This window comes from Oncorhynchus kisutch, linkage group LG16 (assembly GCF_002021735.2).
Source record: "Oncorhynchus kisutch isolate 150728-3 linkage group LG16, Okis_V2, whole genome shotgun sequence".
Taxonomy (NCBI): Eukaryota; Metazoa; Chordata; class Actinopteri; order Salmoniformes; family Salmonidae; genus Oncorhynchus; species Oncorhynchus kisutch.
The window spans coordinates 3,179,284-3,189,283 of NC_034189.2; the positions used below are offsets into that span (position 1 = coordinate 3,179,284).

General features: G+C 42.2%; 1 long non-coding RNA gene across 1 annotated transcript in view; it reads right to left on the minus strand.

The window, feature by feature from the left end:
- Positions 1 to 1,578: 1,578 nt before the first annotated feature.
- Positions 1,579 to 10,000, minus strand: part of LOC116353906 (uncharacterized) — an 8,792-nt gene continuing 370 nt past the window's right edge. The window contains exons 2-3 of the long non-coding RNA XR_004203272.1: positions 5,949 to 6,002; positions 1,579 to 1,661 (exon numbers count right to left, since the gene is read on the minus strand). This is a non-coding gene — a long non-coding RNA (uncharacterized LOC116353906). The remainder of the gene's footprint in view (positions 1,662 to 5,948; positions 6,003 to 10,000) is intronic.

Below are 10,000 nucleotides of genomic sequence, written 5' to 3' on the forward strand. Positions count from 1 at the left end.
GTGAGAGAAGGGGGAGGTGTGAGAGAAGGGGGAGGTGTGAGATAATCCTATATAGTGCATTCTGAAAGTATCGAGACCCCATTACTTATTCCACATTTTGTTACGTCACAGCCTTATTCTAAAATCGATTAAATATTTTTTCCCCCTCATCAATCTACACATAATAACAAACAGGTTTAGACATTTTTTTTAAATGTATTTAAAAAGAAACTGAAATATTACATTTACATCAGTATTCAGACCCGTTAGTTACTCAATACTTTGTTGAAGCACCTTTGGCAGCGATTACAGCATCGAGTCTTCTTGGGTATGACGCTACAAGCTCGGCACACCTGTATTTGGGGAGTTTCTCCCATTCGTCTCTGCAGATCCTCCCAAGCTCTGTCAGGTTGGATGGGGAGCATCGCTGCACAGCTATTTTCAGGTCTCTCCAGAGATGTTCGATCGGGTTCAAGTCCGGGCTCTGGCTGGGCCACTCAAGGACATTCAGAGACTTGTCCCGAAGCCACTCCTACGTTGTCTTGGCTGTGTGCTTAGGGTTGTTGTCCTGTTGGAAGGTGAACCTTTACCCCAGTCTGAGGTCCTGAGTGCTCTGGAGCAGGTTTTCATCAAGGATCTCTCTGTACTTTGCTCCGTTCATCTTTCCCTTGATCCTGACTAGTCTCCCGGTCCCCTGCCGCTGAAAAACATCCCCACAGCATGATGCTGCCACCACCATGCTTCACCGTAGGGATGGTGCCAGGTTTCCTCCAGACGTGATGCTTGCCATTCAAGCTAAAGAGTTCAATCTTGATTTCATCAGACCAGATAATCTTGTTTCTCATGGTCTGACTCCTTTAGGTGCCTTTTGACAATCTCCAAGCAGGCTATCATGTGCCTTTTACTGAGGAGTGGCTTCTGTCTGGCCACTCTACCATAAAGACCTGATTGGTTGAGTGCTGCAGAGATGGTTGTCCTTCTGGAAGGTTCTCCCATCTCCACAGAGGAACTCTGGAGCTCTGTCAGAGTGACCATCGGGTTATTGGTCACCTCACCTTCCTTGCTCAGTTTGGCCGGGCGGCCAGCTCTAGGAAGAGTCTTGGTGGTTCCAAACTTCCTCCATTTAAGAATGATGGAGGCCACTGTGTCCTTGGAGACCTTCAGTACTGCAGAAATGTTTTGGTACCCTTCCCCAGATCTGTGACTCGATACAATCCCGTCTTGGAGCTCTACGGACAATTCCTTCGACCTCATGGCTTGGTTTTTGCTCTGACATGCACTGTCAACTGTGGGACTTTATATAGACAGGTGTGTGCCTTTCCAAATCATGTCCAATGAATTGAATTTACCACAGGTTGACTCCAAGTTGTAGAAACATCTCAAGGATGATCAATGGAAACAGGACGCACCTGAACTCTGTCATTATGGGGTATTGTGTGTAGATTGATAAGGATTTTATTTTTATTTTTTATAATGGAATAAGGCTGAAACAAAATGTGGAAAAAGTCAAGGGGTTTCAATGCTTTCCGAATGCCTAATATATATATATAACCTTTATATACCTAGACTGGAACAGTGAACTGTAAACATGGTTCTAGTCTACCAGATTCACACAACACAAGAGTCTTACCTTACAGATTCTTACCCATAGACATCAGGCTCAGCATAGCTCTCTATCAGGGCTGGAATAAAAATGATTTACAATTTTCAAATCTATAATGGTTTCAGTATTAACAGGATAAATATAAAGGCATTATTGACAACATGTAAACCATGTAAACAGAACTGCATCAATAATGTCAAGTAGAATGTCCTTGTCACCTGTAGCGGTAATGAATAATGTCATAGCGGTAGTAGAATGTCACCTGTAGCGGTAATGAATAATGTCATAGCGGTAGTAGAATGTCACCTGTAGCGGTAATGAATAATGTCATAGTGGTAGTAGAATGTCGCCTGTAGCGGTAATGAATAATGTCATAGCGGTAGTAGAATGTCCTTGTCGCCTGTAGCGGTAATGAATAATGTCATAGCGGTAGTAGAATGTCCTTGTCGCCTGTAGCGGTAATGAATAATGTCATAGCGGTAGTAGAATGTCCTTGTCGCCTGTAGCGGTAATGAATAATGTCATAGCGGTAGTAGAATGTCACCTGTAGCGGTAATGAATAATGTCATAGCGGTAGTAGAATGTCACCTGTAGCGGTAATGAATAATGTCATAGCGGTAGTAGAATGTCCTTGTCACCTGTAGCGGTAATGAATAATGTCATAGCGGTAGTAGAATGTCCTTGTCACCTGTAGCGGTAATGAATAATGTCATCGCGGTAGTAGAATGTCACCTGTAGCGGTAATGAATAATGTCATCGCGGTAGTAGAATGTCCTTGTCGCCTGTAGCGGTAATGAATAATGTCATAGCGGTAGTAGAATGTCACCTGTAGCGGTAATGAATAATGTCATAGCGGTAGTAGAATGTCATCTGTAGCGGTAATGAATAATGTCATAGCGGTAGTAGAATGTCCTTGTCACCTGTAGCGGTAATGAATAATGTCATAGCGGTAGTAGAATGTCCTTGTCACCTGTAGCGGTAATGAATAATGTCATCGCGGTAGTAGAATGTCACCTGTAGCGGTAATGAATAATGTCATCGCGGTAGTAGAATGTCACCTGTAGCGGTAATGAATAATGTCATAGTGGTAGTAGAATGTCACCTGTAGCGGTAATGAATAATGTCATAGCGGTAGTAGAATGTCACCTGTAGCGGTAATGAATAATGTCATAGCGGTAGTAGAATGTCGCCTGTAGCGGTAATGAATAATGTCATAGTGGTAGTAGAATGTCACCTGTAGCGGTAATTAATAATGTCATAGCGGTAGTAGAATGTCACCTGTAGCGGTAATGAATAATGTCATAGCGGTAGTAGAATGTCACCTGTAGCGGTAATGAATAATGTCATAGTGGTAGTAGAATGTCGCCTGTAGCGGTAATGAATAATGTCATAGCGGTAGTAGAATGTCCTTGTCGCCTGTAGCGGTAATGAATAATGTCATAGCGGTAGTAGAATGTCCTTGTCACCTGTAGCGGTAATGAATAATGTCATAGCGGTAGTAGAATGTCCTTGTCGCCTGTAGCGGTAATGAATAATGTCATAGCGGTAGTAGAATGTCACCTGTAGCGGTAATGAATAATGTCATAGCGGTAGTAGAATGTCACCTGTAGCGGTAATGAATAATGTCATAGCGGTAGTAGAATGTCCTTGTCACCTGTAGCGGTAATGAATAATGTCATAGCGGTAGTAGAATGTCCTTGTCACCTGTAGCGGTAATGAATAATGTCATCGCGGTAGTAGAATGTCACCTGTAGCGGTAATGAATAATGTCATCGCGGTAGTAGAATGTCCTTGTCGCCTGTAGCGGTAATGAATAATGTCATAGCGGTAGTAGAATGTCACCTGTAGCGGTAATGAATAATGTCATAGCGGTAGTAGAATGTCATCTGTAGCGGTAATGAATAATGTCATAGCGGTAGTAGAATGTCCTTGTCACCTGTAGCGGTAATGAATAATGTCATAGCGGTAGTAGAATGTCCTTGTCACCTGTAGCGGTAATGAATAATGTCATCGCGGTAGTAGAATGTCACCTGTAGCGGTAATGAATAATGTCATCGCGGTAGTAGAATGTCACCTGTAGCGGTAATGAATAATGTCATAGTGGTAGTAGAATGTCACCTGTAGCGGTAATGAATAATGTCATAGCGGTAGTAGAATGTCACCTGTAGCGGTAATGAATAATGTCATAGCGGTAGTAGAATGTCGCCTGTAGCGGTAATGAATAATGTCATAGTGGTAGTAGAATGTCACCTGTAGCGGTAATTAATAATGTCATAGCGGTAGTAGAATGTCACCTGTAGCGGTAATGAATAATGTCATAGCGGTAGTAGAATGTCACCTGTAGCGGTAATGAATAATGTCATAGCGGTAGTAGAATGTCGCCTGTAGCGGTAATGAATAATGTCATAGCGGTAGTAGAATGTCACCTGTAGCGGTAATGAATAATGTCATAGCAGTAGTAGAATGTCACCTGTAGCGGTAATGAATAATGTCATAGCGGTAGTAGAATGTCCCTGTCACCTGTAGCGGTAATGAATAATGTCATAGCGGTAGTAGAATGTCCTTGTCACCTGTAGCGGTAATGAATAATGTCATAGCGGTAGTAGAATGTCCTTGTCACCTGTAGCAGTAATGAATAATGTCATCGCGGTAGTAGAATGTCACCTGTAGCGGTAATGAATAATGTCATCGCGGTAGTAGAATGTCACCTGTAGCGGTAATGAATAATGTCATAGTGGTAGTAGAATGTCACCTGTAGCGGTAATGAATAATGGCATAGCGGTAGTAGAATGTCACCTGTAGCGGTAATGAATAATGTCATCGCGGTAGTAGAATGTCACCTGTAGCGGTAATGAATAATGTCATAGAGGTAGTAGAATGTCACCTGTAGCGGTAATGAATAATGGCATAGCGGTAGTAGAATGTCACCTGTAGCGGTAATGAATAATGTCATAGCGGTAGTAGAATGTCACCTGTAGCGGTAATGAATAATGTCATAGCGGTAGTAGAATGTCGCCTGTAGCGGTAATGAATAATGTCATAGCGGTAGTAGAATGTCACCTGTAGCGGTAATGAATAATGTCATAGCAGTAGTAGAATGTCACCTGTAGCGGTAATGAATAATGTCATAGCGGTAGTAGAATATCACCTGTAGCGGTAATGAATAATGTCATAGCGGTAGTAGAATGTCCTTGTTGCCTGTAGCGGTAATGAATAATGTCATAGCGGTAGTAGAATGTCACCTGTAGCGGTAATGAATAATGTCATAGCGGTAGTAGAATGTCCTTGTCACCTGTAGCGGTAATGAATAATGTCATAGTGGTAGTAGAATGTCACCTGTAGCGGTAATGGATAATGTCATTGCGGTAGTAGAATGTCACCTGTAGCGGTAATGAATAATGTCCTAGCGGTAGTAGAATGTCACCTGTAGCAGTAATGAATAATGTCATAGCGGTAGTAGAATGTCCTTGTCACCTGTAGCGGTAATGAATAATGTCATAGCGGTAGTAGAATGTCGCCTGTAGCGGTAATGAATAATGTCATAGCGGTAGTAGAATGTCCTTGTCACCTGTAGCGGTAATGAATAATGTCATAGCGGTAGTAGAATGTCCTTGTTGCCTGTAGCGGTAATGAATAATCTCATAGCGGTAGTAGAATGTCCTTGTCACCTGTAGCGGTAATGAATAATGTCATAGCGGTAGTAGAATGTCCTTGTCACCTGTAGCGGTAATGAATAATGTTTATAGCGGTAGTAGAATGTCCTTGTCACCTGTAGGGGTAATGAAAAATGTCATAGCGGTAGTAGAATGTCCTTGTTGCCTGTAGCGGTAATGAATAATGTCATAGCGGTAGTAGAATGTCACCTGTAGCGGTAATGAATAATGTCATAGCGGTAGTAGAATGTCACCTGTAGCGGTAATGAATAATGTCATAGCGGTAGTAGAATGTCACCTGTAGCGGTAATGAATAATGTCATAGCGGTAGTAGAATGTCCTTGTTGCCTGTAGTGGTAATGAATAATGTCATAGCGGTAGTAGAATGTCACCTGTAGCGGTAATGAATAATGTCATAGCGGTAGTAGAATGTCACCTGTAGTGGTAATGAATAATGTCGAAGCGGTAGTAGAATGTCGCCTGTAGCGGTAATGAATAATGTCATAGCGGTAGTAGAATGTCCTTGTCACCTGTAGCGGTAATGAATAATGTCATAGCGGTAGTAGAATGTCACCTGTAGCGGTAATGAATAATGTCATAGCGGTAGTAGAATGTCCTTGTCACCTGTAGCGGTAATGAATAATGTCATAGCGGTAGTAGAATGTCATTGTCGGCTGTAGCGGTAAGGAGAATCAGGTTCTTCTGTCACTTACCTGTCGATGTCGCAGGCGACCCCGTGACCTCGCTGTCCACCTTGACAACCCGCTCTGTGGATGATCAACATTATAGGCTATACAGTTCAAGTATCAGTCACATTCTGCCGAGGAATCGCAGGGGTGGGGGGTTTAGGGTCGGATCAGATTTATATTGCAGATAGATTGTCGCTTCCATCAATGTAATTGTCTGCATTCCAATCCCTCATATTTTTTGTGGGTAAATATATATATATATATATATATACATACATACAGTTGAAGACGGAAGTTTACATACACCGTAGCCAAATAGAATTGAACTCAAATACATTTGAGTTTTTTCACAATTCCTAACATTTAATCCTGGTAACAATTTCCTGTCTTAGGTCAGTTAGGATCACCACTTTATTTTAAGAACGTGAAATGTCAGAATAATAGTAGAGATAATGATTTACTTCATCTTTTATTTCTTTCATCACATTCCCAGTGGGTCAGAAGTTTACATACACTCAATTAGTATTTGGCAGCATTGCCTTTAAATTGTTTAATTTGGGTCAAATGGTTCAGGTAGCCTTCCACAAGCTTCTCACAATCAGTTGTGTGAATTTTGGCCCATTCCTCCTAACAGAGCTGTTGTAACTGAGTCAGGTTTGTAGGCCTCCTTGCTCGCACACACTTTTTCAGTTCTGCCCACAAATTTTCTATGGGATCGAGGTCAGGGCTTTGTGATGGCCACTCCAATACCTTGACTTTGTTGTCCTTAAGACATTTTGCCACAACTTTGGAAGTATGCTTGGGGTCATTGTCCATTTGGAAGACCCATTTGTGACCAAGCTTTAACTTCCTGACCGATGTCTTGGGATTGTACTTACAATACATCCACATAATTTTCCTCCATTTGGAAGACAGTGCACCAGTCCCTCCTGCAGCAAAGCACCCCCACAACATGATGCTGCCACCCCCGTGCTTCACGGTTGGGATGGTGTTCTTCGGCTTGCAAGCCTCCCCCTTTTTCCTCCAAACATAACGATGGTCATTATGGCCAAACAGTTTTGTTTAATCAGACCAGAGGACATTTCTCCAAAAAGTACAATCTTTGTCCCCATGTGCAGTTGCAAACCGTAGTCTGGCTTTTTTATGGTGGTTTTGGAGCAGTGGAATCTTCCTTGCTGAGCGGCCTTTCAGGTTATGTTGATATAGGACTGGTTTTACTGTGGATATAGACACTTTTGTACCTGTTTCCTCCGGCATCTTCACAAGGTCCTTTGCTGCTGTTCTGGGATTGATTTGAATAATATGGAAGTGAAATAATAATCCGACATCAACTGTATAATATACTCTGAGTGTACAAAACATTATGAACACCTGCTCTTTCCATGACATAGACTGACTGACCAGGTGAATCCAGGTGAAAGCTATGATCCCTTATTGATGTCACTTGTTAAATCCACTTCAATCAGTGTAGATGAAGTGGGAGGAGACATGTAGATGAAGTGGGAGGAGACATGTAGATGAAGTGGGAGGAGGCATGTAGATGAAGTGGGAGGAGACATGTAGATGAAGTGGGAGGAGGCATGTAGATGAAGTGGGAGGAGACATGTATATGAAGTGGGAGGAGGCATGTAGATGAAGTGGGAGGAGACATGTAGATGAAGTGGGAGGAGACATGTAGATGAAGTGGGAGGAGACATGTAGATGAAGTGGGAGGAGACATGTAGATGAAGTGGGAGGAGACATGTAGATGAAGTGGGAGGAGACATGTAGATGAAGTGGGAGGAGACATGTAGATGAAGTGGGAGGAGACATGTAGATGAAGTGGGAGGAGACATGTAGATGAAGTGGGAGGAGACATGTAGATGAAGTGGGAGGAGACGGGGTTAAAGAAGTTTTTTTTTTTTATATACATACAGTGCATTCAGACCACTTGACTTTTTCCAAATATTGTTATGTTACAGCCTTATTCTAAAATGTATTTTTTTTAAAAAAGTTTCTCATCAATGTATAAAAAATAAAAAAAAGGATTCAGACCCTTTATATATAAAACATGTCAGAGATGGTTGTCCTTCTAGAAGTTTCTCCCATCTTCACAGAGGAACTCTGACAACTGAGACATGGACACACAAGGCAAAAGATGTAAGTGGCGTTCAATTGGGGTGCCAATAACTGTTCCTCATTGTTGTATTGGTTGTTTTCAATAAAATGCCACAATATGTTTGATTTAACTGCTAGGAGAAGAGGAAGAGAAGGGTGCAGCCCACAGTTTGGGGCGTTCCTGCATGTGGGCGTTCCTGCATCAGGAACCTTTCTATTGGTCCATTATTAAGCTAGGACAGGTGGAGGCGGGGCCGCTCCAGTACAATAGGTGGCAGTAATGCACAATAACATTGGATGCCAGCCGCTGATAAACCCCACAGAAGCAAGGGTGGGGGGCGGCAACGGTAGCTAACTAGCCGTACACCGGTAGACAGTGACCTTCGCCCCCGCCTGTCGGGCATAAACCCCACAGAAGCAAGGGTGGGGGGCGGCAACGGTAGCTAGCTAGCCGTACACCGGTAGACAGTGACCTTCGCCCCAGCCGGCTACGGCAGGCGTGTATTCATGGTTGCCAAGGGAACCCAGACTTCCGCAAAAAAAATGTCCCAAGAAAAAAAACATACAAAATAAATGATCTCTGTTTCATAAATGTATTTCAATTTGAGGCCGAATGTATCTCACTGTTTGAAGCATCCGAGTGAACAAAACATCGCCCCTCTATCTCAGTATGTCTAGCGTATCCATCTGATGCTGTCTGGTCAGAAAGAGTATGACGTTTTTGTTGCCCGTAGCATTGAGTGCAAGAGAAGCCACTGAGAATTTTGGACTGCCTTGATCATTTTAAAAACAAATAATAGCCAATCAGCTTTGAGCTAAACTGAGTGAGCTCAGCTGTGATTGGTCCTGGAGCACCAAAAAAAAGTGTCAAAAGGAAGCCAGTTTAGATTTGGCTTCACACCAATAACATCACAAGCCAAACGGGGGGGAATTTTTTTTATTGTTGCATTGTTGTCCTCAAGTGGCTAGCTAGCTAGCTAAAATTGTCCCTTTTCTAAATTAGCCATGGAAGTACAGAGGGATTTGGACTTGTGGTTTTACTTAATTCTCCGTTCTCGCCAATGATTATAACGGGGATTCTGATCCAACCATTAATTCATACATTGTTGTGTCCCTGGCCTGAGAGGAGGGAAGTTCAATATGTAACTAGATGTAGTAGGCTAATGTTAACTAGCTGGCCTGAGAGGAGGGAAGTTCAATATGTAACTAGATGTAGTAGGCTAATGTTAACTAGCTGGCCTGAGAGGAGGGAAGTTCAATATGTAACTAGATGTAGAAGGCTAATGTTAACTAGCTGGCCTGAGAGGAGGGAAGTTCAATATGTAACTAGATGTAGTAGGCTAATGTTAACTAGCCGGCGTGGCGTATCGTTGACCATGAAAGGAAGTTACGCTAGCGAGCAAACATTTTATCCAGGTAGGACAACAACAAACTGAAAGCGTGTACTGAATGACAGAGTCTAGTTTATCCCCTGAAAAGCTTGTTAACTAGCCATATTGACTGATCTGTTATTAGCATGTTAACTATCCATATTGACTGATCTGTTATTATCTTGTTTAACTATCCATTTTGACTGATCTGTTATTAGCATGTTAACTATCCATTTTGACTGATCTGTTATTAGCATGTTAACTATCCATATTGACTGATCTGTTATTATCTTGTTTAACTATGGTTTTAGTGGAGCTGTGTGTCTCTCCTTGCCTCCCAGCTGGGAAATTGAACACTCTGCAACTTATTGTGACGTTTCAATGATAACGACCTATTGAAACAATTGACAACCTGTTTAATGACACCAAGAACAGACACGTTACAATAACGGGATTTAGTTTTAAAAAATCTTAGTTGTTACTCATCTCGGATCAGTTTACTACTTTTAAGAATGATTGCTGACGCAAAGCAATAAGTGAAAACCCTCTCGCACGCATGTTGACAGTTTAAACAATTGATGATGACAATGGAGATTGATTAAAAAACAA